We start from the raw sequence: 26,611 nt of genomic DNA on the forward strand, positions 1-26,611 counted from the left end.
CTTTCCTCACAGGTAAAGCATAGCAACATGTACTTCTCCATGTTATGAGAATGAAATGAGGTGATCATCATAAAGACACTGGCATGGTGGCTGACCTATTACATAATAGGTGCTCAGGAAATGACCATGAAAGTGGTAGTGAGGTAGGTTATCAAGGAGATGTGGCAAAATGATGACCTGATTAAGTTCCTTTTTAGCTTGCTTTCTCTCCTTGGTAATTATTGGTACTTTCAAGCAATTGATAAATCAATTTTTATATAAGACAGTGAATTTACTTTTAATTTATTTGAATTGGATTTGATTATAGAAAATGGGTGCTTATTTAGAATTTTGATTTGCCGTATGGAAAGTTTTTGACATTTATTCCTTAGTGCTATAGTCTGGTTCTAGAATGCCTGCTGAGCCCCTTGTGTTAAAGACTTGGTCCCCAGCTTGGCACTGTTGGGAGGTGGTGGAAACTTTAAGAGGTAGGACTAATGGAAGGTCTTCAGTCATCTGCAAGAATCCCAGCCTCCTCCTCCTTTCTTTCATGTACCAGCCATGAGGTGACCTTCTTTTTGCTCTGTCATGTGATCCTCACCAAGGTAGGTGCCTCACCATAGGCCCAAAAGCAATGGGGCCAACCAACCATGCACTGAAACTTCCCAAACTGTGAGCCCAAACGAGCCTTTTCTCTTTATAATTTGATTAGCTGAGACATCTGTTACAGTTAAGGAGAGCAGACTAACACAGTATTCATCAAATTTTGTATTCCTACTTTGTGCCTGTTACTATGTGAACATAGATATCATAACATATGACCCCCTCCCTCTGAGAGAGAGTCCACAATCATTTGCAAAAAGTAACATGCAAATCCTTCATTGCACTATAGTCAAGTCCAGAGCATGGGTGGTATTAAGTACTAGAAAGAAGAAAGTGTTGACAGGAAAGGCACACAATTACACCTACTAGAAAGTGACTGTTTTTATATCCCATTAACTGAATTTCTCCCTAGAAAATACTAAGAAAAAAGAGAAAGCTAATAGTATACTGTTTTTTTTTTTTTTTTAATGGCCTTTTCACAAGTAATTCAAGGCTATTTCTGTACTTGTGAACTTCTCATGTATCTGAAATTAGGCAAAAATCTGAGAGACTATCAAAAGATCCTTTCAGCCAGGTATGTCTGTCTACCTATCTCAAAATAAAATAAATAAATAAATAAATAAAATAAATAGAAATGTTGGGAATGTAGCTGAATGGCAGAATGCCCCTGGGTTCAATCCCCAGTAACACACATACACACATAAATAAATAAAATAAAGAAGAATCCTTTGAATTCTAGTAATAGGTTCCATGACACTTGTAGAAAAATAATGATTTTTGTGTCCACTGTTAGTTATATCATTAGTGGATTGTTTGTAGTTATCTATAGATAAACCTTAATAATTTTTATTATTTTCTTGGGCTTCAACCTATTCCTTAAGTTCAGACCTGGCTTCTGAAAGGACTACAGGGAAGTTTGGATAGAAGCATAAAATAATTCCATTTTAATAATTCAAGGACAAGAGCTTTACTGGGCATTGATTCTGTGAAATTCATATGGAAAAAATGCTAAGCATTGTCAATTGAAGACACAGATTTAGGATCAAGAGGACTTAGACACATAGGAATTTGTCTCAGACTGTAGGAAAGTTTGGAATCGCCATTCCAATAAATTTTCATTAAGCTCACAGTGACTGTCAGGCAGATTGTCATTTTAGCCAACTGAGAGCATAAGTATTGCTTGTCAGATGTGATGGCATGTGTGTAGCTATTTGTAAATCCCACGTTCATTCTTCTGTTCGGCAAGCCAGTGTTTTGGGCCAGGGGTCCTCAGTCACTGTAGGAGCTGACTGTAGCTCAGGCCTCATCCCTACAGAATTGGAGTCCAGAGACCTGGGGCGGGGGCCAGACATCTGTGTTTAAAGCACCCTAAGTAGTTCTGTCACCCTAAGTCTGCAGGCCACACAAGTGGGGGTTGAAAAGCATGAAACCTTTGTTGCCTTCCAGGAGAGCACCATGTGGGTGTGCAAAGCCACTACTACAGAAGGATAAGCCAATCCCAATGGGTCGTGCTTCTTAAGATGCTGTGTGTCTGATGTGTGTGGCTATCCCTTGACCCCACTTATCAGAGGAATGTGTAAATAAACTAAGAAACACAGATACTTCTGGGGCATCTATTGCATGCCAGTCTGCTAACCACTGGAAATGCACTCACCAACACAATTCAGTTTGGAAGGAGGAGGCAATATGTGTGGGAATAGATCATTGGGAGCTTTGAAATTCAGCCAAAGCCTTTAGAACACAATTTGGAAAGAAAGGTAGCTCAGTTGTGAAATGCTGGCCATGTGACTTCTAAGGTCTAGCCTCCCTAGAGTGTCATTGAGAGCCCTCTGTGCCCACCTCCCACCTGCCTGATCTTGAGCTTCCCCTGCTGCCCATGAGCTGTGAACTACTTGATACCTTCTTGCCCCATACCTTCTGCAGGGAATGACCTTTCCCTCTTTCCTTCCTTGGCTTGCCAGTCCTCACCTGTTCTGCCTATAGCATGGGGAGTACTCAGCACTGTCCTGGACTTGGTGCCTCATTCTGTCTAACACCTCCTTAATTTCTCTGGAAATATTTGTGGGTCTGAATCTTCTCCACTAGACTGTAAGCACCTCCAAAGCAGCGGTTTCTCTCCTCTTACTTCTGCACTGCCTGCCTGGGACCCGGCACACTGGAGAGATCCCTTCATTGTTTGAAGGGAGGTTGATAGGTGCAATCACTGAGTAGAGAGCAAATAAGGGATTGTTCTCAAGGTTTCTTTCTGCTGAATTCTGCTGGAAAGGATTTTGAGTGCTTTCTTGCCCAAGGACCCAGAGGTGTTGAGAGATGGTACCTGGGCTCCTGGGCCCATGGAGGGATCCCCAAATTCTTGCACTACATGTGCCTGGGTGGCAGGTTCAGAACTCTTGCAGGCTGCTTGTTTTCGAGTGGCAACATTTTCCTCTTAATTGGCATTTCTATCGAAATGATACATGCTTGAATTTTTGCCAAGAGTGACTGCATGCTAACAAGCCTTTCTCTTCAACAAAATGGTCTCTGTCTGTTGGTCAGTGGTGGACAATCCTTGCCTCATTCTGTGAGTGAATGAAAAGTAGTGAGTCAGTTTCAGGGTGGAAGGGGGAAATAAAACAACAAATAAAACCGTGGGCCAGTGTCTGTATTATGAAAACTTATTTCATCTGAGTGGAATGAGACTGAGATAATTTCTTTGAAAAATAAGAATTTTGAAAACCTCTTCTTTCTTATGAACTAGAAATTTCTTTTCTTTTTCTTTTTTTCTTTCCTCTTGATTTATGTTGCTGCATTTCTTGCAGCTTTAACTGGAAGTAGAAAATATCTCCACTTGGCTTCTCTTCCCAGGCTCTTAAGGATTCTGTCTTGAGGCAAGGAGACAAAACAATTTGGTTTTACTCTCCCACATTCCAAAAATAACTTTAGCAATACCCTCTGGTTATCTAGAAAGTGCAGAGTGGATGCTTTTATCCTAAAGTAGCAGTGTCTGATTGTTGGGGGGACTTTTGCTATATGCCTGTTATTTAGCAGCTAACTGCTGGTGACTCACTCACTTTGACTGCGGTACAGGAAAATTCTTTCCATGGAAAACACGGGGCGGGCGGGGTGGGGGGAGCTCTCTCTGAACCACTATGTAGTATTTTCCTTTAGAAAAGGCTTCTCTGAAAATGAATAGATGCCAGCTGTTACTCTGCTCTCTCTGACTCCCAAGATCCCAGAGATCCTTTCTAGACTCTGTCTCTGTGCAAATTTGTCCCCAAAGGTGCCCAGGTACATTCAGAACTATAATATGAGACCAGGCTGGTTAGTAAACTTAAATCTCAGAATTAAAAACTCATCTCAAGTTAAAGAGAAAAATGGAAGCAGTGGCATTTAAAGTTTGGACCAGAACCGATGGTGTCCACTGTCGCATTCCAGCAGAGAGGTGGGGGTGGGGGCGAGAAGAGAGTGTAGCTTAATTTTCCTTTTTCCCTCTTTTCTCCCCAACCCCCATGCATGTGTTGTACCACGGAGCTACACCTGCAGCCCCACGTCTCCCTTTCCCTGGAGCTGAAAATCAAAAGGGCCTTAAAGAGAAAAGTGCCTAAACGACGTGCTGATCTATTTATGCAGCAAAAGTACAGCAAAATAAACTCACCTGTTAGGCTCATAGCACGAACTAATTCCAGTTCTCTGCAGCTGATTTTGCTTGTCAACATCTCTTTAAAGGCTCTGAGGGCGATTAGGGGTGAGGCCAAGCAGTTTTAACTATGAAAATTGGGGAATGCAAAGGGCTCATCTCAGATGCTCTTGAGCTAGGCCGTCCCTCTGCCCTTTGGGTCGTGTCCCTCTCTTCTTGGCTCTTATTTATGAATGGAGGTTGGAGAAGCCGCTTAAAGGCTCTTCAGTGCTTATACTCCAGCTGGCCGCTGGCACGGGGCAAACATGACCCTGTTGGCTGCGGTGGGGGTGGGGAATAGTGCAGGAGAAGCTTGTCACAGAAAAGACGATCCAGGGGCTGGAGGGGACTTAGCCCTTACTTGCAGACCCAGACACTCAAGCTATTAATAGTAGAGCCCTGAGTCACAGATGCAGGAATGTCACAGCTGCTTGAGCTGTGCTACTGTTACACATCAGAAGGCCAGCCTTAGAGACCTGTCCAAGACGAGAGAGAGAAATGGCCGTTTTCTTCCTTTTCCCCCAGCCACGCCAAACATGATTTATTTAAAGCCATAGCCCTCCTCTGAGTCAAAGCTGAGGCAGGTTGGTTGACTCCATTCCTTTCTGTTCCCCTGGCTCTCTTAGACCCAACACGTTACAATATTTGCAGTAAATACAGTCTAATGCTGGCTGTGCATTCTGGTTTCTGAAAGATGTGTTGGCCATCTGCTGCTCTCCCTGAGTGGTGCAACGTCTGTCTTCTCGTCTTGCTCATCACATTTCTTCCACGTGTATGTGATGTGCAGCGGGGACCCAGTGATCTGGATTGGGGAGACAGGTGCAGGAATGGGGTGGGTGTCGGTTTTATGAACCAGGAAGTCCTCTGCTCACAGGAGACCTGCCTGTGACGTGGTGGGTCAGAAATGAAAAGCCAGGAGCTACACTGTGGGTCAAGCTCACGCTGATGCAGGTTGCAGATGGTGCTAGGCCAGGTACCCTGTAATCGTAACTAGGGTTCCTCCCTCACAGATACGTTTCTGAAGAGCTTGTCTTGAAAATTCCAAAGAAGCAGGGAGAAGTGGAAGTCAGAATCCTGCCCAACTGGATAAGTCAGTTGTTTTTTCTTTGATCCTGAATTAGATCCTGGATAAGGAATTGAATCCTGAAAGGTCCTCTTCCCAGGCTCTCTCACTGTCTGAGTCCCTTTCACCTTCTCCTACCCCCGTTCAGATAAAACGGGGCTGCGGGAGGGAGGGGGATAGGGCAAACCAAACGTCATTATTCATGTTTCATAGGAAAACTAATTTGCCACTAGCATTTTTTTTTCTACTAGGGCCAATTTTCCGTATTCAATTTCCCTGAAAGCAGCTGTAATAGGACTTGAAAGCAGCTGTCATAGGAAACTAATAAGCTAACAATTGACAAGTTTTACTTATGGAAGCAACCAACCCCAGGCTGTGACTCGGACTCCCTCCTCTGGCAATCACTTATCAGACCCTGGAAGGGAGCCAGGGCTCAGGAGCATTTCGTGGCCCGTTTTCCCTGGACTTGGGAGTGAGGAATGCAAGGTGGTGTCAGCGACCAGAGATTAGGACGGTGGAATTTAGCATTTGTTACAGCAGCAGCTGTAGCGAGTGGTTTCAACCCGAGGGCAGAGTCCCCGAGCAGGGCGCGGCCGGCGCTCGGCGGAGAGCTCGGCGCGCTCGCTGGGCGCGCTCGCTGGGCGCGCCTGGGAGCCGGCCCGCCGCGCGGGGGGCGGGATCGTAGGCAGCAGCCGCGTACTTGGACTTCGCGAGTGGGTGTCGGGGGCGTCTCCCCGCAGCCTCTGCAGCACTGAGCTGTCTGCCTAGGCGCTTCCACGCCCAGAGTTCATTCTTGCTGCCTCTGTCCCGCTCCGCCAAGGACCCGGTTGCCATGGTGAAGGAGAAAGGTAATTATAAATATCGATCACGGTGCACGGTTGCAGAAGTTGGAGTGGCACTGCGGGACTCGGCCACCTAACCGGCAGTGATCAATGGAAAGCCGGGCAGACATGTTTTCGGTGGGAGAATCTCTGTACTGTGAAGTCTGGGTTCCCATCGAACCGTGACTTCATTCAGAACCTTTAATTTTAGCCACAGCGTCTGAGCCTCGTCTTATTTCTGGAGCGTTCGCGCAGCCGAGCTCCTGAGGGTGTGCGTCTCTTTGGATTCTTACCGCATTTTAATCTTTGGTTGTTCCAGACCGTCCCCATCCTACCTTCATTCTCTTCTCGTTTACCGCCTTCCCCCAATCAGTGGGTTAAGAGATGTGATGGAAGGAAGGGTCCTTCCTACAGTCTTGGGCTGAGCTGGGACCAGCCCAAGTCTAGCCAGAGGCCGAGAGGAGAAGCTGGGCTCTTATTGTAAAGCCTTCAGGTGTGCTGCATTTAGAGCCTGCCATTTCGTCACTCCTCCAAACGCTTTCTGAAAAGATGCTGTACATGGCGAAGGTAACGGAATCACACGGTAAAGCAGAATGTGAAAAGGCAGGGTGGGTGTGCCAGGCGCAGGTGTTTGTTCTGCATGCATTGGGCGGGGCCCTGAAATTAAGTCAAACCTTTCAAACTTGAATTGTAGTGAGCAAAAGAACACAGCAAGAGTTTGTTTTTAATTATTGGAGTAATATACAAATTCATCTCCAGTTAAGAAAGTGAAATGTAGAAATAGGAATAAGAGAAAGCTCTTTACTTCTGTCAACGTCAGTTGCTAATGGTTAATGTATATCTTTCTAGATCCTCTAGATCCTTCTAAACTGAAATTAGATATACAATGTGAAAAGTATTAAAAATGGGATCATTTTTGCAGGCATGAGGCCCTGGGTTCAATCCGAGCACCAAAAAAAAAAAAAAATCATTCTATCACCATTTTTCTGTGATTCCATTTTTTTCCCCCTCTTAACAATATGTTTTAGAGACCTTCACCAAATGATCTTATAATGTAAAAGGTCACCCCTTAATCTTGCTCTCTGGTAAGCTTGGATTTATGGTCACATTTTCCTACTGTGGGATGCACTTCCCTCCACTCACAGACATCTGCCCTTCTGGGGCTGTCTTGGACCATTTCAATGACTTACGTAAATCTGCTTTCTCTTAAAGCTACTACCGGGAGTACATTTGAGGTGAAAATGCTGCACTCAAGTTGATCCTTCTTGCTGGAAAGGCAATTGGCTTTATTACACTAATGGATGGGTTGAGAGGCAGCCTCATGACAGCTTGTCAGTGTCAGGGCTGCCCCTCAGGACAGGGACATGCGGTTCTGCTGTTGCTCTGCACCTGAAGTCTTCAGTACTTGCCTACTCTAGCTTCCGTCTTTCACCGCATAAATGGTAGTCGAGTGAAACAATTTGGTACAAAGTGGTTCTGATAATGTCTCTTCTCTCTCTGGGGTGCTTCCTGGACCTCTCGGTGCCAAATACAGTTGGGACATTTACGGGCATTTGCATCTCTTCATTTGTATCCCCACCCACCTAGAATAACATGGCCGCAATCTCTGATGCTGATGATTCCCAGGGTAAGTAATTTATGAGTGATGGGAGAGGGAACAAGAAAGGCCACTTCTCGGCCTATTCCCGTGGGGCGCAGGGCAGCCCCAGACCTGCTGTACGTGACATACATCGTAGATTGGGAGACCATGTAGCAACTTAAGTCCCAGAGCTTAGACTGCCTGGGTTCACCTTTGCTTTACAAGGCAGTGGCCACTTTCTAACTGGAACATTTTGGAAAGGCCATGGAGAGGTCGCATACTAGCATTATCTTGACCTTTAGCCACTGATTAAAGGCCGTTCCTTTTTTATTTTGAGGCCTCCCAGCTTTCTGATTACACCCACCTCAGCCAACAGCCGAGAAAGGCAGGGTTTTTTTTTTGGCAGTGACACCAGAGCTTCCCTTCCATGGGAAGAAGGGACCTTCAATGTAGCCTGTGAAGTGAGAAGGGCACAGGGGAGCAGGTAGCACCATCTTCATCCTAGAGATGAGAAAACTGGGGATCAGAAGAGGTAAGTAAATTGCTCAAGGTCACACAGCAGATAGTTGGTCCATACTCATCCTCTGTGTCTCATCACATGATCTCTGTCTATGACTACACAGTGAGTCTCAGAAGACAGCTGCATTGTCTCCATCTTCAGACGTCCAGTGCAGCTGAGCGTCTGCCTGTGGTTGGTTCTCCCAACAGCAGACACAGGTTGGACTGTTGTCAGAGTTGGGACAGAACCTGTGGCTTCTCAATCTGGAGACGTGTCCGGTCCTCTCCATTTCTTCTTGCTCCCAGGAAGACCAAGCTCCCTTATTCCTCCTGGAGCTGACAGGACTCACCTGGCACAGGCGCAGACTCAGGTCAGGGTAGCATCTGCTCTCGCAGCAGGGAGCCCCGCAGACTTCAGTTGTGATCACTGCTTGGCACTCACTTTGGTTTCTGCCATTGCTTTCTCTCTAACATCTCAGATTTAGGGTTGATGCTGGCGGAGGAAAAGCACACTGACCCACCCCACCTCCTCCCACCTCCCACCTCCTCTCCCCTTCCCACCCCCTCCCACCTCAGCTAGTGTGGAGTGTTCTCTGACATTCTTTGACCCTCATGATCTTCTGTTCTCCTGACCAGCCACCCTCTCACTTCCAGTTGCAGACACTTATTGATCCCAGAATCTTGATGAAGTGGTTATTTCTCTGATGTGTTCAAGGGCACCTTACCCTTGCTGTCTCCCCTAACAAAGAAGCGTGAGAGGCTTTTGTGGGTTTATCGGTCAATATCTGTCTTCCTGAACACACTCATCGACTGCACCCCAGAGGGGCCATTCTCATTTAGAAGCTGTGCATGTCTTCCTGACGTGTGTGCTAGTGCAGTTCTGAAACTTCAAAAGGAAGTTATTGGGCCTATTTATTTATTTTCTGTTAGAGAAAACAAGAGTAAGCGGATACTGGAGATAGTTATATAAACACTCATCTAATTTGAATAATAAGGAATGCTTATGATTTGGAAATGATGTAAAAGAATAAGAATTCAGTGGCAAGGGAGACACCGCAAGGTACATAGAGCCTTATCTTTGGGCATCTCATTTTATTTTTCTCCCGGAAGTTTTCTGCTACCCTTGACTGGCCCAACTTGCTTTTAGGGTTCCAATAAAAGCATTCCAGTCCTTTGGGGGAGGATGTCCACTCTCCACTTGCTGTTTTAAGTGTGTGGGGACACATACACCCACAAGGCGAGTAATTTCTCTAGAGCAGGGCTTCTCAACATGAGCACCATTGATACTTGGACAGATGCTTCTTTGTAATTCTGCCCCTTGCATTGTAAGATGTTTTGGCAGCGTTCCTGGCCTTCCTCCACTAGATACCAGGTGGCCCTCACCTTTTACTCATGACAACAGAAAATGTCTTCAGACACTTCTTACTGCCCCAGCTGAGAGCCACTATGATAGAGGACAGCTGGATGTCCGGACACAGCCCTCTTTAAGGTGTAGTTGGATGGATCCCCTTGAATGCAGGGTGGGAGATGTGAAATGTTTGTCCATGAAACCCACCCACCCACCACAGCTTGTTGAAGCCAGGTAGCCGGTGGCAGAAATGGGTGTCTCAGATAATAGAGGAGCACCAGTATGCCTGGTTTCCCAGCACATTTCAGTTACTGGAAAGGGAATAATCTTGTTCATCAAAGCAGATACGTTACAGAGATGCCCTAGCTTGGTTCGCTCACTTTCCTTTAAGATCTGATGGTCCCCAGGAAGCCTCTCTTCAGTCTCTCTCTTCTGCAGTCTCTTCCTAAGGTAGACAGGGTCCTGAGTACTCAGAAAGGTCTTGCGGAGTTAGAAGACACAGTGGCTGCTCCCATCTATTGAGGAAAGCAAGCTAGGCTCAGAAATGGCTCTCAGGAAGTGGCTGTCTTAAAGAGGCATAGATACAGTGCTCCCGGAGGTTGAAAACGGGAGATTTAGCTTCCAAGTGTGCTGACCAGGAAAGGCTTCCTGGAGCAGGTGGCTCTTGGACTAGGCTTTTAAAGATCGGGGACATTCGGATGTGGGATAAATTGGAATGAAAATAATAGATTTGAGAGAACCCAGGATTAGACTCAATGGCCTGAAACAGTTTGATATATGTAATGAAAGGGGACGAGAAGTCCAGTGGTCTCTCGGGCTGCCTGACCAAATACCACAAACTAGGTGGTCTAAACAACAGAAATTCATTGTCTCAGTTCTGGAAGCTCTCAGTCTGAAATCCAGGTGCCCACACACTTTGTTCCTTCTGAGTCCCTGGGGAAGAATCTGTCCTGTGCATCCCTATGGCTTCTGGTGGTTTGCTGGCCACCTTTGGTGATCTCTGGCTTGTGGAAGCATGGCTTCATCTCTACCTTCCAGCCCATGTGTCCTTCACTTGTGTGCACGTGGGCACCAGTTGGTGGATTAGGACCACCCTGATGACCTTATTTAACTCGCTGCCTCTGTAAAGATCATGTCTCTAAGGAAGGCCACATTCTGAGGTATTGGGGTCTTGGGGGAGGGATGCAGTTCAACCTGATATACTCAGACATGTGTTAGGTGGTAAGGCTTGAGAAGGACTGGGCAGGAGGGGCAGAGTGGGAAATGGGGTGGGATGGGAGAGGAGTTGCTGGTGATGGGAAGGGAGAAAGAAGGGGGATTCAGCTTTATAAACCTGGGAGCAGCATTGGGGATGAGGGACCAGGGGGTCATCAGAAGTGGGCCATCCTGTTCATACCTCTTGGCAGAACTCTGAGATTTCTTGGACAGTTGATATAAACACTGCCCCTTGCAGAAGGGAATGTTAGCAACAGGCCTGGCTTTCTTCTGGAAGCCTTGTAGTACTTCAGATATTGGTTTCCCTGGGGAAGCTGACACCACACCTTGCTGGGCACAAGCTGCTGTGTCCAGCATCCCCTGAGGTTTAGAGACAACCCCTTCCTGCCACATCTGAAGGCCCCTGCAGCCTTATTCTTGGCAGCTCCTGAGAACAGTGGTGTGCTGTGTCTCAAATGTGACCTACAGACTGGCACCAAAGTAATCCTCTTAGGACACTGAATCAGCCTATCGTTTCCTGGCTCAAAAACCTACATCAACGACAAGATGAAGTCCAAGCCTCCCTGCTGGCTGTGCAGGGTTCTCCCCGAGTCCTTAAAATACCTCTTTCCCAGCCCCATCTGGGCAAATATCCTTCTAAGCCTATTTTGTTTTGTTTTAAAATGTAATGTTATTATTAAATCTGTCGGTGATGGGACACATACCAGATGGCGGGCTTTGGCCTGAGAGCTTTACATACCCTGTCTCCAGTCTTTTAGCCCGTTGAGGTCAGTGGTGCTCCTCCCTCCACTAGGAGGAGGGCCTCATGGGAGTCAGGAAACTTGTGAGACCATCCATTTAGCTAGAAGGCAGAAGAGTTGAGTTTTCTACCCAGCCTTCTACCTATCTCAAACCTGTAGTCATTGTACTTTAAATGCCCAAAACCTATTGCTGTTTGAATATCAGGGGAGGGGGTGTTTTCCCCTGCAACCTTGGTCTTACTGCCCTTCCCGTCCTCCCTGCCTTCATGAGAAATACGTACATCCCTCTCCTCTGCATTATCAATGACCTAACTCAAGTTCTGCTTCCTTATAAAGTTCGCTGAAGGCCTATCCCTTCTGTGAATTCTTCTGGAATGACTTGTGCACCTAAGTAAACAGACATTAAACAGCAGTCACCTGTGCAACCAGAGCAGGTGTGCAGTTTCTCCTCTAGCACTGTGGACTCCATACGTGGTCTGGTAAAGCAGCCTGTGAGCCGACTCTAATGGGTCTGCCCCCCTGCTGATCTCACTTCTCCAGCACGCACACCACACAGACACTACCCACCCGGTACATGCACACTGTCTAATGGACTTGAAATCCACCTCTGTTCCATCCGGGGAAGGCTGAGGATAGCAGGCTTTTCATAGTGGTGGGAAGATTCCTAGTATGACTGGTGAGCAGAGATCATCTTCCAGGCCCCCTCTATTCAGCTGCCCTGGCTCGCCAGGTTGATGTCCAAGGCCCCACCTCTACTCTGCTCCTGGATTTATCTTGGTTCTTCATCTTTGCCTGAACTTGAAAAGCTCCAAGCTTTTGAAGGGAACACTAAGGACCAGGACATTTTCTGAACGAGGTCTGTAGGGAAGTTGCAGATTATAAGAGACCCTGTAGGCTGCACCTTTCTCCATCAGCTGTCTTGATTGGTGCCCTGTTCACACGGTTCACTTGTGATCTTTGCATCTTTGGGAAAGAAAGCTCCAGTTTGTCTCATCATATTCCACTTGAGAGAGAGAAAAAAATCCAAGCATGAATTATCTTCCTGTTTTATAAATGAAAGAGCTACTTTTCAGAGAAAGTATGACTTTTCTTACCCTCTCTCCAGAAGGGTTCTCTGAATGACGAGATTCCCAAAGCTAAGGGAAGAACTGCATACCAAAAAAAAAAAAAAAAAAAAAAAAAATCATGACAAATCCCCTGCCTTCCTCCACCTACTCACCAAAGTCTAAAAGATATTAATCCAGAAAGAAAAATGTCATTGCCACAATTAGACATAGGCTAAATGTGTAAATAAATTGGAGAGAAGGACTTGAATTGATCCAAACTCTTGAGCCATTTTTGACACAGTCAGGAATACATGGGCAGTGGGCACAGGCGCTGGAGGGACCTGCTCTATTGTTAGTGGCTCCCGGGTTCTGGGAGGTGGCCCTGCCTCTTGCCTTTCCCATTGCCTGGTCAAGTGACCAGGAAGGACTAACAACCTGTAATGCATCACCACAATCTTTTTAAAGGAATGGCAAAATGACTTCCCAGATTCTGGCAGAAAAGCCATGCTGTGGGAGACTCGCCCCACCAGGAGAAGAATCTTGGCACCTGATTCTCTTTGAGAAGTGGCTCTTCTGAGTCATCATATTCACAACCCCAAGTGGGGCAAGAAGGAGGAGCCTATTACTTTGGCTGCTCTTGTGCCAAAGTTGAAATGCTTAGTGTTTCCCTGAACCAGCATTAAAGAGCCAGAGAACTTTTCAGAAGGTGCAGTGATCAGTGGGTGGTGTGGGATTTCTTCCCATTGTGGTTGAGCCTGATTTGGGCAAACCACAGCTGAAACCAGCCCAGCTTCCTATTTCATTGTGTGTTGGGCTGAGGGTGACTCAGACTGAGAGGTATGTTTATCCCAAATTGGCAGGAGCTGTGTATTCAAGGGCACATTTTGTTAACAGTGGGGAAATAGAGTATTTGTTATGCCTGACCTCTTTTCTGAGACATTAGATTTGTGCACAGGCTGACATGATTAATGCTGTTATGGTCCAGGGTGCCCTGGGGGGCACCTGAGTTGCCTTTCTGGGTTCCATTGCTGCCAACAGGCTGAGTTGTTTGAACTTGGATTTAACAAGGAAGATGCTGGCATTTTTAATACTTCCAGGGAAATCACTATCTAGACCAATGGTTCTCAAACTCCAGCAGGCATCAGAATCTCCTGGAGGCTTGTTAGAGCATAGGTTCTGGGGCCTTGCCCCCAGAGTTTGATATCGCAGGTCCGAGAAAGGGCCTGAGATTTTGCACTTCTAATAATTCTCAAGTGATGTTCCTGTCCAGGGACCTCACTTGGACAGGGTCTAAATAATCCATGAACTCTCTGGGTAAAATTACCAGCCCTGCAGGTGGGTAAGTCAGAATTTTACATAAGTAGCTTCTTCATTTCCTTTTGAAAACTTTATCTTGCTCATGATCATGGATGACAGAGAAGGTAAAGAGCGTCATTTTCACCTGACCCTCCTGCAGTACAGAAGGAAGCTGTATTTCATAATGACTCAGACCTTCTGTGAGATCCTTGTGGCCAAGAAACTGTCAGTAGGTGATACTGGGTGTGCACAGGGAGGGAGGAAGTTCTTGTGGGGTGAGCTGGGGCTCAGGGTGGCTGCAGGAAGCTGACAGTGGTTTAGAGTGAAGGTACAGGTGTGCTGCTTGCTAGGCGTCCTTCATAGCTCTTGAAGACTTAGGTGAACATGTTTGCTGGGGTCCGTAGGACTCTTTGGAGTCCTCAGGTAAAAGATAATTCATTTGCCATATTGGCTCGCAAAGTCTTCTGCTCCCTGTTTAGTCTTTGAAGAGCTAACATATACTATATAACATGGAAGGGCTGGGGAGATAGCTCAGGTGGTAGAGTGCTTGTCTCGCCCTGAGTTCCATCCCCAGTACGGAAAAAAAAAAAAAAAAAAAGAGGTGTTGGCAAAACTGGACTCCACATGCCAAAAAAAGAAAAAGAAAAAAAAAGAAAAAACATGGAGTGTTTCATTCCCTGCTGCTACATTCTATCTGTATTCGAGTAGCCTATGTTTTTACTTTTATTTCTATTATTTTTCACTATTTTTTTTTTTTTTGTGGGGATGGGTTACCAGGGATTGAACTCGGGGGTCCTTAACTACTAAGACACAGCCATAGCCCTATTTTGTATTTTATTTAGAGACACGGTCTCATGAGTTGCTTAGAGCCTCACTTTTGCTTAGCCTGGCTTTGAACTTGTGATCCTCCGGCCTCAGCTTCCCGAGCTGGGATTACAGGTGTGCGCCACCATACCTGGCTATTATTCACTATTTGAAACACTGTGAGAAGGGAGAAGTTTAAGAAAAACTAAGACCAGGTAATAGGAGGGAAAGGAAGCAAGGTTATTCTTCACTGGGGTGTCTGACAGGAAATGGGAGAGAGGGATGAGTAACTCTCATAAAAATGACCAGGTCCAGGGAGGGTTCCCTAAGTGGCAGGTGTGCTAGATGGGTGTCTGCTAGACTACTGTCTATGTGCCACTCATGGGCCCCTTCTGAACAGCCATGGAGGAGCAGAGAGTGGGGATAGCTAGTGGGATTGGCATCTGCTGGACTGAAGCCTCACAATGCTATGTACCAAGCGGGAGCATGGGTCCTTCTGTTCCTTTGTACCTGGAAAACCCTACTACCCCACCACGTGTGAAAGTCCCAGCCTAGACATAGCAACAAACCATAGCAATGGACTTCCAAGAGTGGCCTTGACCACACCTCAGTTTTATGATGGTCTATTTTCTGCAGGGCATTTTGGGGTTCATCTGATACATTGATAAGTTCCCACCTTCAGTTGGTTAAAAAGTTCATGTTGGAGGGATATAGACTGGGAATGAACCCAGAAGGCAATAGAAGGGTGGTGTGAACAATGTTCTGTGACGCTTCAAGGGAAGGAAGAATCTCTATCCCAAGGGAATCAGAAAAGGCTTTGTGGAAAAGGGGGCATTTAAGATTGGCCTTGAAGGTCTGTAAGTTTCTCAAGGTCAGGGATGGGATGGTGGTTGATTGAACTTGTGTCCACAGCACAGTGTCTGACCATCGTTATCATTCACTGAAGAATGAATGGACCGATAGGTGAATGAATGACGTGCGGGTCGGGGAGAGGCCTATGCCTATTTGGGAAATGTTTCTTCAGAGCCTAGTATGAGACAAGCCAACTAGATATAGAAACAACTAAAAGGCAGTTCTTGACTTGAAAGCACTACATTCTAGCAAGGAACATACACAAATAAGCAATTACGATACTGTGAGAAATGTACTCAAATAGAGAACTGTTAAAGTAATAGGAGCACAGGACCAAGAGTGATTCACTCTTCTGGGTAGTCATGGCTGATTGGGCTTTGAAGGATGTTCAGGAGCACAATCGTGGATAAAGGGGAACTGAGAGAGAGGTGTTTAAATTGGTGAAGCCGAAGCAGCAAGGGCATCTCTGAACTGGTACCACAGCCAGCTCAGTGTGGCAGGGGCCATGTTGGCCACACAGTGTAGTGAAGGTGAGGGAGGGTACCTAGAGGACCTGTGGGCCACACTGAATGAACTGGGGCCATACATACAAATGCCTCCAAGGACCGGGCAGGTGACCATCATGAGTGGAGACTGGGAAACTGGAGAGCCAGTTGGTATCCTCCTAAGGAAGGAATCAGTTGTCACTCGCCCTAGGTCCAAGGGAGGAATGTGTACCAAGGTTAGACCTTCCAGTTTCCAAGAATAGCTAGAAATAGGGATTTTAATGTATCTCTGGGTATTTAAATGTTGGCAAATGATTCACCTTTCTCTTTAAAAAATTATGGTGTGGGATACAAAAAATGAAGTAAAAATAAAAATGAAAAATTTGTGGGATAAGAAAAATAAAACTGTGGGCAGAACTCTATAAAAGTGTCTCCAGATTATGGTCAGGGGCTTACTTAGCCAGTGCCACCAAACCCACAGACAGAAAGAAATACATTCCCACCCAGAAAGACCCAGGACACAGGCACATATGCCTACAGATAGCTAAAAGTCACATGAAGCAATCCTACCTCTACTCTCTGCTGTATTGTCTTTTGTTTTATAACTCTTCTGGCCATGACCCACTAAATTGAGTTGTGTTCTAATGGGTAAAGATTCCAAAGTTCAAAACCCATTCAATGAGGACATCTGACTAAATCCTCTTTGGGTGAAACAGGACTTCGCTGGGCAGCCACACTTCCATCCTGGGTCCCCCTAGTACAGTGCTGATAGTGCATTTCTGTGAAGTTTGGTATCTTCACTTGCAACTGGAAGACAATTTCTGAATCTTTCATTTATCACTCCATCCTAAACAGAAGTTGACCAGAATTTGAAGTCATCAGTTTGGGCTTAAGAATTGACCAAGTGGCTAACTTCAGAGTAAAATGCTATTTGATTGGCATTCAGCAGAAAATGCAAAGGAAACCACCCGTAGGCTACGTCTGCTTCCAGACCTGGTGTTGGTGGCATTACTTTTCCGTAGGGGAGCTCTCCCCTGTGCTTCTGCATTGCCACTTGGCTCTCACCACGTTTGCCTGGTTCTCTTGCTCTTGCACTGTAGCCGGGAGAGGGAATGTTTCCAGGCTTGGACAATCTGTCATGCTGTCCCGCACATCAGTGCCTCAGCTCTTCACCTCTCCTCTGGACATCAGGTGCTATCTAGCCTTCATTTTTGCCCTATCAGAGCATTTCCAGACTTTGATTCCTTCAGGATTGCCTGCGAGGGGAGCTGTCCAAGCCAGCCTTCCAGGCAGCAGGAAAGGCTGAGCCATTCCTTGGGCTCAGGGCCCATCTGTCATCATGCCTGTCATCACCTCAAAGTATCCTGCCACATACCACAGGCTCAGAAAGAACTGGGACCTTTGCAACATGAGCCCGAGAGTGGTTCCTCACCACTGGAAAGCTGGGTGGAGACAACCCCAGGAAAAGGCCATGCTTCCCACAGAAGCCACAGGACCAAGTGAGGCAACACTCATACGGTGGTTTTGCCTAATAAGTAGCGAAGAAGCCAGTCACTGAACATAACCAGGCAACAGTGCCAGTCAGACCGCAGGCAGCTGAGGCCATGCTTTCACGGCTGAAGGACCAGGACTCTGCAAGATGGTGAGATGTTTGAAGATGGGACTGGAAGGTGTCTCGTTTACAGGGCCTGTGTGTTGCCTCTCCAGAGCACTGTTCTCTTCCTCCTGCAGGAAGGTGGCGCCCTCTGGAGTTGTGCAGTCCACAGCCTGCACATCTGTGCCCAGAGGCAGTGTGCTGCCTGGGAGCTGATGCTGGGGTTGGTATCGGACAAATCACATCTCTGTCCCCTTCCAGAGGATGGAGCCAAGCTCTTCACCTGTCTAACAGCCTGATCTTTCTCCAATGAAAACAACACTGAGAACACCCACTCTTCTCTCCAGGTGGGGAGTTGTGATAAATTATCTGATAAGTTTGAGCATTGGAAAGAATTGCTGGTAAATCAGAACAAAATCAATACAATACCTGATGGAATGCTCATCAAGAACTGGGCAAATGGGAGAAAAGGACATGATTAAATCTAAGAGGACAGAATAATTGTGCAAGGAAGGGAATCCTATGCAGGATTATGCTGCAGTCCAGTAAAGCAACACTTGCATTCGCAAAGTGTAAGCAGATTTAGGTGAAATTCACAGTGTAGCCATATTGGTAAGAACCAAATCTATCCACAGGAGGAGGGTGTTAGTAGGAGATGGCAGGGTAGGTGTGACCATAGTGTTAAGAGAATAGTGACGCAGGGCTGCGGTTCGGAGCTCAGTGGTAGAGCACTTGCCTGGCATTGTGGGGCTCTGGGTTAGATCCTCGGCACCATATAAAGATGGATAAATGGAATAAAAGGTGATGTGTCCATCTGCAACTAAAAACAAAGTTAAAACAAACAAACAAACAAAAAAAAACAAAGTAGTGATGACGGCTAGGAAAAACTCCAAGAGCTGAGCACATTTCCCTGTGGGAGTTGGGGAGAGGGGCAGCGATTGCCATGATGCGTCATAGACACATTCGCTTTTCACGTGCATAAGCCTGTTTGGTTTTTAAAGCCGATGGAAATCTGAGTGGGAAACACCATACTCTTCACCCCATGCCTCTAGTGTGAGGGTTGATTTAAATGAGCTAATGTGTGTGAAGACTTCACAGTTGGCACCTGCCACGCAGCAGGGGTCAATAAATGCTAATGAGGTCAGGTGATCTTAGAGTTTATTTAAGTAGCAGGATAGGTTGACTATCCCAAAACCAAAGGAATGGCCCAAGGACCTTTGTAGATAATACAGGACTAAGATAGAGGTGGCAGGGAGAAGTTATCTCTGGTTAAATGGACTTCAGCTAAGGTTTTCCCAGCCTGAACCTGGGAAACCCTTCCCTGTCTATGTTGCTACCTATGACAGTTGTCATTCATTTCTTTTGATATCTTTGTAAACTTATCTCTTAAGCCTTTGATATTTTATGAGTTTTCCTGAAAATAGGTCATAACTGTAAATGGGAGCTCTGCACCAGACTGCCTGGGTTCAGAAGCCAACTCTGCTTTTACAAATTGTGTGATCTTGGGCAAGTCACCTAACCACCCTCTGCCTCAGTTTCCTCATCAGGGAGTAAGGACAGCAGTGGTTCCAATCCAATAGGGTCATCATAAGAATTAACCCCTCAAATCCACACACAGTGCTTCAAACTACGCCTGGCACCTAGCAAGAGCTCCAGGATTGTTTCCTGCCACTGCCGTGTCTGTTACCCCTCTTGACCAAGCAAGGTCAGGGACCATGTGTCCATGTGGTGGAGTTTAGCAATCAGAGCAGTTTCAGGGCCCAGAAAGGTAAGGAGATAGGTGAGTCCAGGAACCAAGCAGGACCACCATGTCTACTCTCTCTGTAGTTTGCCGCAGGCAGAGCAAGGCTTAACTCCAGGACCACATGAGTGACTTCCTGGGGCTGGTATTTCTTCCTGTTCTGTGTTCGGACCTGGAGAAGGAACTTTACCTGTTGAGTCATGTCCCTTGGACAAGCAGACTGATGGCTCTGGTCCATCTGTGTGTGGCGTGAAGGGAACGTCCAGTGATTTGGTGCAGGGGTGTGCTGGCCTTTTAGCAACAGTCATTTTGAAGCATTTGAGGCTGGCAGCCAGGTGCTGAGGAGTCTTCCTGGAGGAAGTGTCCGCCTGCTCTGCGGCAGTCCCTGCTGGCTATTCTACATCACTCCTGCTCTGAAACCCTGTAGTTCAGCTTATCCGGGCTCTGGTGCCACCCAGCTCCTCCCCACAGGCTTTCTTGCGTGACTGTCACTCAGAGAGCTTAGCCAGCGCGGGTCTGAGGCTGGTCGGTCAGTTCACCCAACCCTTGTTTTTCCTGAGTCAGGCATTTCAACAAATCTTTCATCTTTTGTATTGACATCATCCAAATTACCTCCTTGATGGATACTGTCAGTGAATCCAAGCTATTTAACTTTCAGTTCCACCTGGAGGCTGTTGCTAAGGAAAAGAGTCAGAAAGTCTGGGCAGTAGTTAATGATGAATATATTGAACTTGGTTCCCGTAACTGTGCTGGACCCTGGGAATACAATGGGACTTGCCTTATGATGGAGAAAATAGAAGTGGGAAAAAGAAAGAGGATGTTTAGGATGCAGTAAGTATGAAGGAGGGAAGCTGAGCTGGAGGTTTCAGGGAAGCAGGGGAGAGTTTGCTTAGGTGGGAGACTCTGGGAGGACATGGTACAGAAGCTACTTTAGGGCAAGATCAGAAGGCAGAGAAGGACTTCTCCTTCTACGAGCTGGGGAGGAGGCTTCTGGAGTGGAAAAAGTACATGTATGGAGGTCCTGAAGAGGCAAGACCTGGAACTCAGGAGCCTCATGGATTGGAGAGGGAGAGGAGGCTGGAGAGGTGGGCGGGGCCAACAGGACACCTTGGTAGTGCAGTTGTGAGCTAGGTGGGGGCTTGTCCTTTAAAGTTCCTTCTGGTTACTGTGTGGCCAAAAACTGAACAGATGCATTTGAAAGTCCACATGGTTCCAGAAACAAAATCCTTGCTTTCTTAATAACTGTACCCTAAACCCCAAGCCCCTGGCTTGGGTGACTAATGAGTTACCTTTAGGCACAGCCTATTGTTTCTGATCTTCTGGCAAGTCTGATGCTGACGTTGCTGTTGGCATTCCTCTAGGAAAATTAAATTTGTGGAAACTCCTACATGAGACTGAACTGTGTCTAACGGCATCACCTTCAAATTTTTATATCTTTCTGTTTTATGGACTCTTTCTCAAGAGGGAAGCAGAGATGAAATAAAAAGAAGGATGTTTGTTGGAGTGGGGATGTGTTGGTGAAAAACATCTAATACCATAGCGCAGAGGACTTCATGCATCAATAAGGCGTGAGACAGGTAGAAGTTTGGGTGATTCCTATCTGTGTGTACGCAGTCGTTCCTTCTGATTGCTATCCAAGTGTCGAGAAGCTGACACTAACAGATGCTAATCAAATCTGTTGCTTTGTTGAAAATCGACAGAGACAAAAAGTAGATCAGTGGTTGCCTGGGACTGAACAGAGGGAGAAGTGGGGTGTGGCTGCCAATGGGGTTTCTTTTGGGGGTAACGAAAATGTCCTAAAATTAGATTGTGGTGATGACCATACAATTCTGTGAATAGACTAAAAACTATTAATCGCCCACTTCAAAGGATGAATCATATGATATCTGAATTATATCTCCAGAAAGCTGTAAAAAAAAAAACAAACCTGTTGCTCAGAGCACTATGAGTAAACTGAAATGGTGACCCCCAAGGGCTGTGAGATTCCACCAAAGAGCTGGACATGCCCTGGGTACTGCCCAGCGGGAAGTCCACTGCTGAGAGCCAGAAGGCAAGAGAGCCCAAAATTCAATGTATTTGAGTTGGAGGTGCCATGCGTGGGCACCATGATCAAGGACCTTGTTAGAGTTTAGATTTGAGGTGTCCCCCAAAAGCTCCTGTGTTGATATAGGAGTGTTGGGAGGTGAAGTGATTGGGTCGTGAGCGCTATTACCTAAACAGTCCGTCCTAGTTTGAATGGGCTGGGTGGTAACTTAGGCAGGTGAGGCATCGCTGGAGGAGGTACATCACTGGGGGTGTGCCTTGGAAGGGTGCATCTTCCCTGCGCACTCTCTCGCTACTTCTTGACCACCATGAACTGAGTAGCTTTTCTCTGCCATGCCCTTCTACCATGATGTTGTGCCTCACCTTGTGTCCAGTGATGGACCTGACTGACCATCTACTGAACCTCTGAAACCACGAGCCAAAATAAACTTTCCCTCTCTAAGTTGTCCGTGTCAGGTATTTTGGCCACGCTGACACAAAGCTGACTGTCACAGACCTTAATCTATGACCCACAGTTTCCCCACCCTCAATCACTTCAGAATCGCAGTGGCTTCCATTTCGAACACTCGCCTGTCGGGAAAGTGCAGAACACTTTCCATATGTTAACTCATACACCCTCCTGAGCGTCAAAGGAGGATTTATCTTTATTTTATAGAAGAGGAAATTGATAAAGAAGAAAAGTAACTTGCTTAAGGTCATGGAGCTGAGAGGAGCAGAGCCAAGAATGGCACCAGAACCTGTGCAGTGACCCTCTCAGGACCAGAGCCCGAGGCCTCCCCATGCCACCCTATTGGAGGTGCCTGCACTGTGAGCTGACAGACATCCTTAGAAGCAGGCCAGACTATACTCTGGTTGCCTAGCTCATTCAAGACCTCAGCGCAGGGCCAGATGAGGAACCTTAGTTTGTCCTGCAGGGACGCATGGAGGCATCCTCTTCCCCGCCTGCATTCCTGTTGCCCTACTCTGTGCTTCAGCCAAATCGCGTTTCCTGATGTTCCCCATCCCACCTTGCTCATTGTCTGAGATGTCCTCCTCTTCCTTCCTTCCTTCCCACCTGACTTACCCTTCCTTTCAGGCTTCTCTGAAAGGGCACTTCTCTCTCGAAGCATCTTTCTGGCTTTTCTCTCCTCCTCCTTTTACTCTTTTCTTCAGACACATGAGATTGGCATTATTCATGTTCATATTGTATTCATTCATCCCATTTCTTTCTCCAACCCTCCTCCAACTGCCTCTCCTACGACACGGTAAGCTCTGGAGAGCAGGATCTGGGATCTACAGGAACACCTTGGGGGAAATGCTCCAACTTTCCCCTGGCTTTGTCCTTGTCCATGAAGCCTCTGCTGACCTGTGAGACCCAGAAGTTCCTGTGCTCTCCCACCTCAGTTATGCTGCTCATGCCTCTGCACTGTCCTGCCTGTAACTCCTCCCTCTGCCTGTCCTGCAGTGTCAAATTCCGCTCCCTTTCCTGTGAAACTGTCCCCAACCTTCTGAACCCTCCAGCTGCATATTCTCCCCTCTGGAAGTCCAAGCACATGGCCATCGCCTCTCCTGGGCCTGCAGCCTCCCAGGGCAGCTCCAAATGCTGCTTTTCTGTGCAGGGCAGTGTGTCCCTGGGATCCCTGCCCACAGAGGTAGGGCTGGTCTGTCTCCAGCGTTCCCACCAGCCTCGTGACAGATGGCACAGCACACCCAGCAGCCACTCTGCGTAGGAATTTGTCACACTGTTCACAAGAAGGTACTTCTGAAGTGTTGGAGGGTCCTGTTGAGGTGTTTTCCTGGAGGTGTTTATTTACAGTCTCCCCTTCGTCCTCAAATCCCATGTTGGGCTTCCTTTTTATTTTTATTTTTGTCTTGTGAAGGATTAGACTTAATGAAGTGCTTTGTTGAACTTCAGGAGAGATCTCTTCCCTTCTATTCAAGCAAATGAATCTCTGAAATTAAATAAGATAATTGAACAAGTCACCAGAACTAATGCTGTCTGTCACCTGGATGAATAGGTTGCTAGCAAGGTGACAGGTGTAGATTATGTGTGTTTGCCTTTGCTTGCAGAGGTCACACCCGGCAAAGTTACATCATAGCGAAAGCTTGAGTGAGCTTGAACTTCAGGTCTGGGAGGAGTCGGGAGCCTAAGTATCTAGAGAGCAGTTTTAGAATTGGCGACATGTCTGACTCTGCAGTTCAGAAATTGCACACAGGTCTTGTGGTTTTCTTTCCCAGTGGGTGTGCAGGCGCTGGAGAGACAGGGGAAGGTGAGTCTGTATGTTGATCACAGAGTAGGAGCAGAAACACCTTTTTAAAAAGGGTTCAAATGCTTGTTTCTGAAATTTATAAGGACCTGAATTAAAAGCCTCCCTTTGCTGTTGACCGGCAGGGAGGCCTTGGGCACAGTGGCATGCTGGTGAGTGTTTAACAGCCAACTCCCTGTAGGGTGAGCAAAGGAAAGCCCTAATTGGTAAAGGGTGCCAATTTCTGTGGTGTAAATACCTCCACCATGACCAGATTCAAGCTTCCAGGTGAGGTCACTGGCCACACACAGTTGGGTCTTCACAGAGACCCCACTGCTGTTAAGGCAAATCCTTTAAGATGTCTGAAGCTCAGTTTGAATATCTGTAGAATGTGGCGGATCGGATCCAGGGAGTTACTGTCTTCGAACACTGTTTACAGATTGAAAATGCCATACACATGTTAACCACTTCCATTAGCTTGTCTAAAATGCTGTTTTTAACTAGTTAGTGATTCCAGAGACATAAGTAGAAGCAACCAGAAGACAAGGGCCAAGGCAACTGGGAGGTCTCTGGGCTATTCACAGACAGGTTTTTACCACCCTGGAGAACTTCTGTCAACATCCTGGTTCTTTGGTTTTCGAAGTCCTCTGAGATGTCTGGATTTGGAACTAGGGAGCGGAAGATGGTGGTACCATGCCAAAGTGAAGCCCTGTCTCAGGACCCTTGGCCTCAATGCTGGTAGTCCCTGACCCTTTCTTGACTTGTATTCCATAAATGGCTCATAGGGGGCCACGGTCCCTCCCCATCTCAGAATCAGGATGGATGTGGCTTCTCACAGTCCATTAGGATGTGGTGTTCTGCCAGCAGGATTCAGACTGTAGCCGCTGCCTGCCGTTTAATATGATCCATTTCTAAGTGGAATTGCTTGGGCAGGGGCAATTCGAGATCTCTGGGTGACCTTAAAGGTGTTTATCAAATTTCAGAAGGGGTTTTGTCATACATCACACATTCCTGCTCCTACAAGATAGTGACTCTCTTTCCTGACTCAGCTGACACAGGTCTCTGTGCACCAGGCTGGTGCCCTAGGGGCTCCCAGGAGATGACCTCACATCGCTGCCAATCTGGATGTAAGACGCCTGCTCTCAGCCCTGTCTTGGGAGGTTGAGGCATGTGACATAAAGGGCAGGGAGTCATGCCTCCCAACTTCCAGCCCAAGATCCCTTCTGATGGTTGTTGGGGAGAAGAGATGGGACTTGTAAGTGAATGACTTACTCCAAGGTAAAATTACCAACATGATCAGAAAAAGGCCAGGGGACATCAGGGTAGGGTGTTGTCTCAGTCATGGCCGTCAGAGGTGTGTCTAAGAATCTCTCTTATGGGGGCGATGATAAGCCACCAAACTGATATAAATACCTTTCTGAGATTAACCCAACCTACTAGAAGGCAGGTGGAGCATGTCAGGGCAAAGACATCAGGTGACTTGGAGGAAGAAGTTGCAGGACCGAATGGTGGTAATCTTAGCACATCCTTGCCTGCGGGAAGTCGGATTACCTGACCCTGAGTCCAGGTTGTCTCCATCATCAGGAGCCCAGTTGAGGGGCTGCTGACAGTGTCTTTTATGTTTGGAAAAATAACAAGGACTGAGGAACATCTCCCAAGTTAAAAGCTGCAAGTGGCAGAGAAGCTAGAACCCAGCTCTCTTGCTGGGGCTGTTGGTGCCAAGTAATAATCCTGATTACCAAACTCACACAGTATAAGAAAATGGGGCTGTGGAGGCCAATTCAAGAGGAGGATCGTTTGGGACAACTAATGATGGGGTAACCATGTGTGTAGCTTCGAGTAACTATCACTTGCCACAGCAGGAGATGGACTTTGGGGTAAACTGCCAATTAAGCACCCTGTGCATTTATTTAAACTCTGGAGGTTTTTGCTCCCTGGGCCATTCTAGCACAAAGAAAGGGAGTGGGAGGTGGGAGAGAGCTCGTCTCTGGGATGTGTGCTTGTGTTTCAGTGGGAATTAAGGAGGTAGCAGAGAAAATATTCTAGGTAATGAGGCAGTCTCCAAAACATGGACTCCCAAGAGAACAGGATTCCTGTCTGGAGCAGAAACCAACCCAACACAGAGCATCACTCTATGCCTGCAAATGCAGTCTCAACCCCAGGCAGGTTTCCATGCCAGGCTGCTCATGGCAGGCTGCCATTCCTTGCTGAGCCACCCTTACTGTCTAAGGGTTCTTTTCTCATAAACTGCTGTAGCCCGGAATGATTTCTTTTTATATTAAAGTGTTATTCCCCATCTGCTTAATAGCAAATTAATAGCAAAGGTGTTACCTTGGGATGATGACCCAGCTGCGTGTCCACCACAGGGAGCTGTGTGATCAGTCTGGTGGCACCTTGTCCTTGCTCCATTTCCTTTTGTCCCCAAACATGATTTTCATGTGGAAATCTCCAACACACTGCTTCCAGGCATGGTCTCTGGATTCAGACTATTTCTTAGCTGTGTGGTCTGGGATAAAGTATTTAACTCTTATTAGCCTTGGTTTCCTCCTCTGCAAAACAGGAATAATACAAAAGCACCTCTGTAAGGGAGTTGTAAAGATATCTGTGATTGTATCAATTATCACAGTGCCTGGTATATAGTAAGTGATCAATAAATGTCTCCTATTACAGTGTTATAATTTTGTTCTCAGAATTGATATCAAAAGTTCAGGACCCTGTAGCTTTATAGGGGAGATGCCCCAATATTGGTATTGGGTGGTAATCCTATTTTTCCTAATCCAAAAAGTGAACAGAGAACAGAAATGACAATTCAGCTTACTCGGTATTTGAAATAAAAAGTATCCCAGAAAATTGGAGAAATTGACCAGGGAGCTTGCAATTTGATCAGATCAGGATTGATGTATTAAAACAAAAGCAAAACAAACCATCAAAAAAAACTAGAGAAAATGAAGTGCCAGGTGATGATACAGCTGATTCAAACCTAGAGAATATGAAAATAAGAGGAAAATTATGTCAAAAGGAACA

General features: G+C 46.6%; 1 protein-coding gene and 1 long non-coding RNA gene across 7 annotated transcripts in view; one reads left to right on the forward strand and one right to left on the reverse strand.

Moving 5' to 3' along the window:
- ABLIM1 (actin binding LIM protein 1) overlaps window positions 1-26,611 on the forward strand; it is a 307,615-nt gene that overhangs the window by 132,619 nt on the left and 148,385 nt on the right. Inside the window, exon 1 of one of the 5 annotated variants that reach the window (XR_013763493.1) lies at window positions 5,992-6,148. The exons of 3 other annotated variants lie outside the window; for them this stretch is intronic. The gene's annotated coding sequence lies outside the window, so the exon portion shown is untranslated. Of the gene's footprint in view, window positions 1-5,991; window positions 6,149-7,105; window positions 8,233-26,611 lie in introns of those variants that run through there. One more of the 5 variants, XR_013763494.1, reaches the window with a different exon arrangement.
- Window positions 3,207-5,783, reverse strand: LOC306659935. Of its 2 annotated transcripts, none has more exons than XR_013763496.1 (2): window positions 4,217-5,783; window positions 3,207-3,439 (listed from the first exon to the last, which is right to left on the reverse strand). It is a non-coding gene; the product is annotated as an uncharacterized lncRNA (long non-coding RNA). The 2 variants fall into 2 exon arrangements; XR_013763497.1 differs by having other exon boundaries at window positions 3,207-3,443.

The sequence above is a fragment of the Sciurus vulgaris genome (assembly GCF_902686455.1).
Source record: "Sciurus vulgaris genome assembly, chromosome: 4".
Lineage (NCBI taxonomy): Eukaryota > Metazoa > Chordata > Mammalia > Rodentia > Sciuridae > Sciurus > Sciurus vulgaris.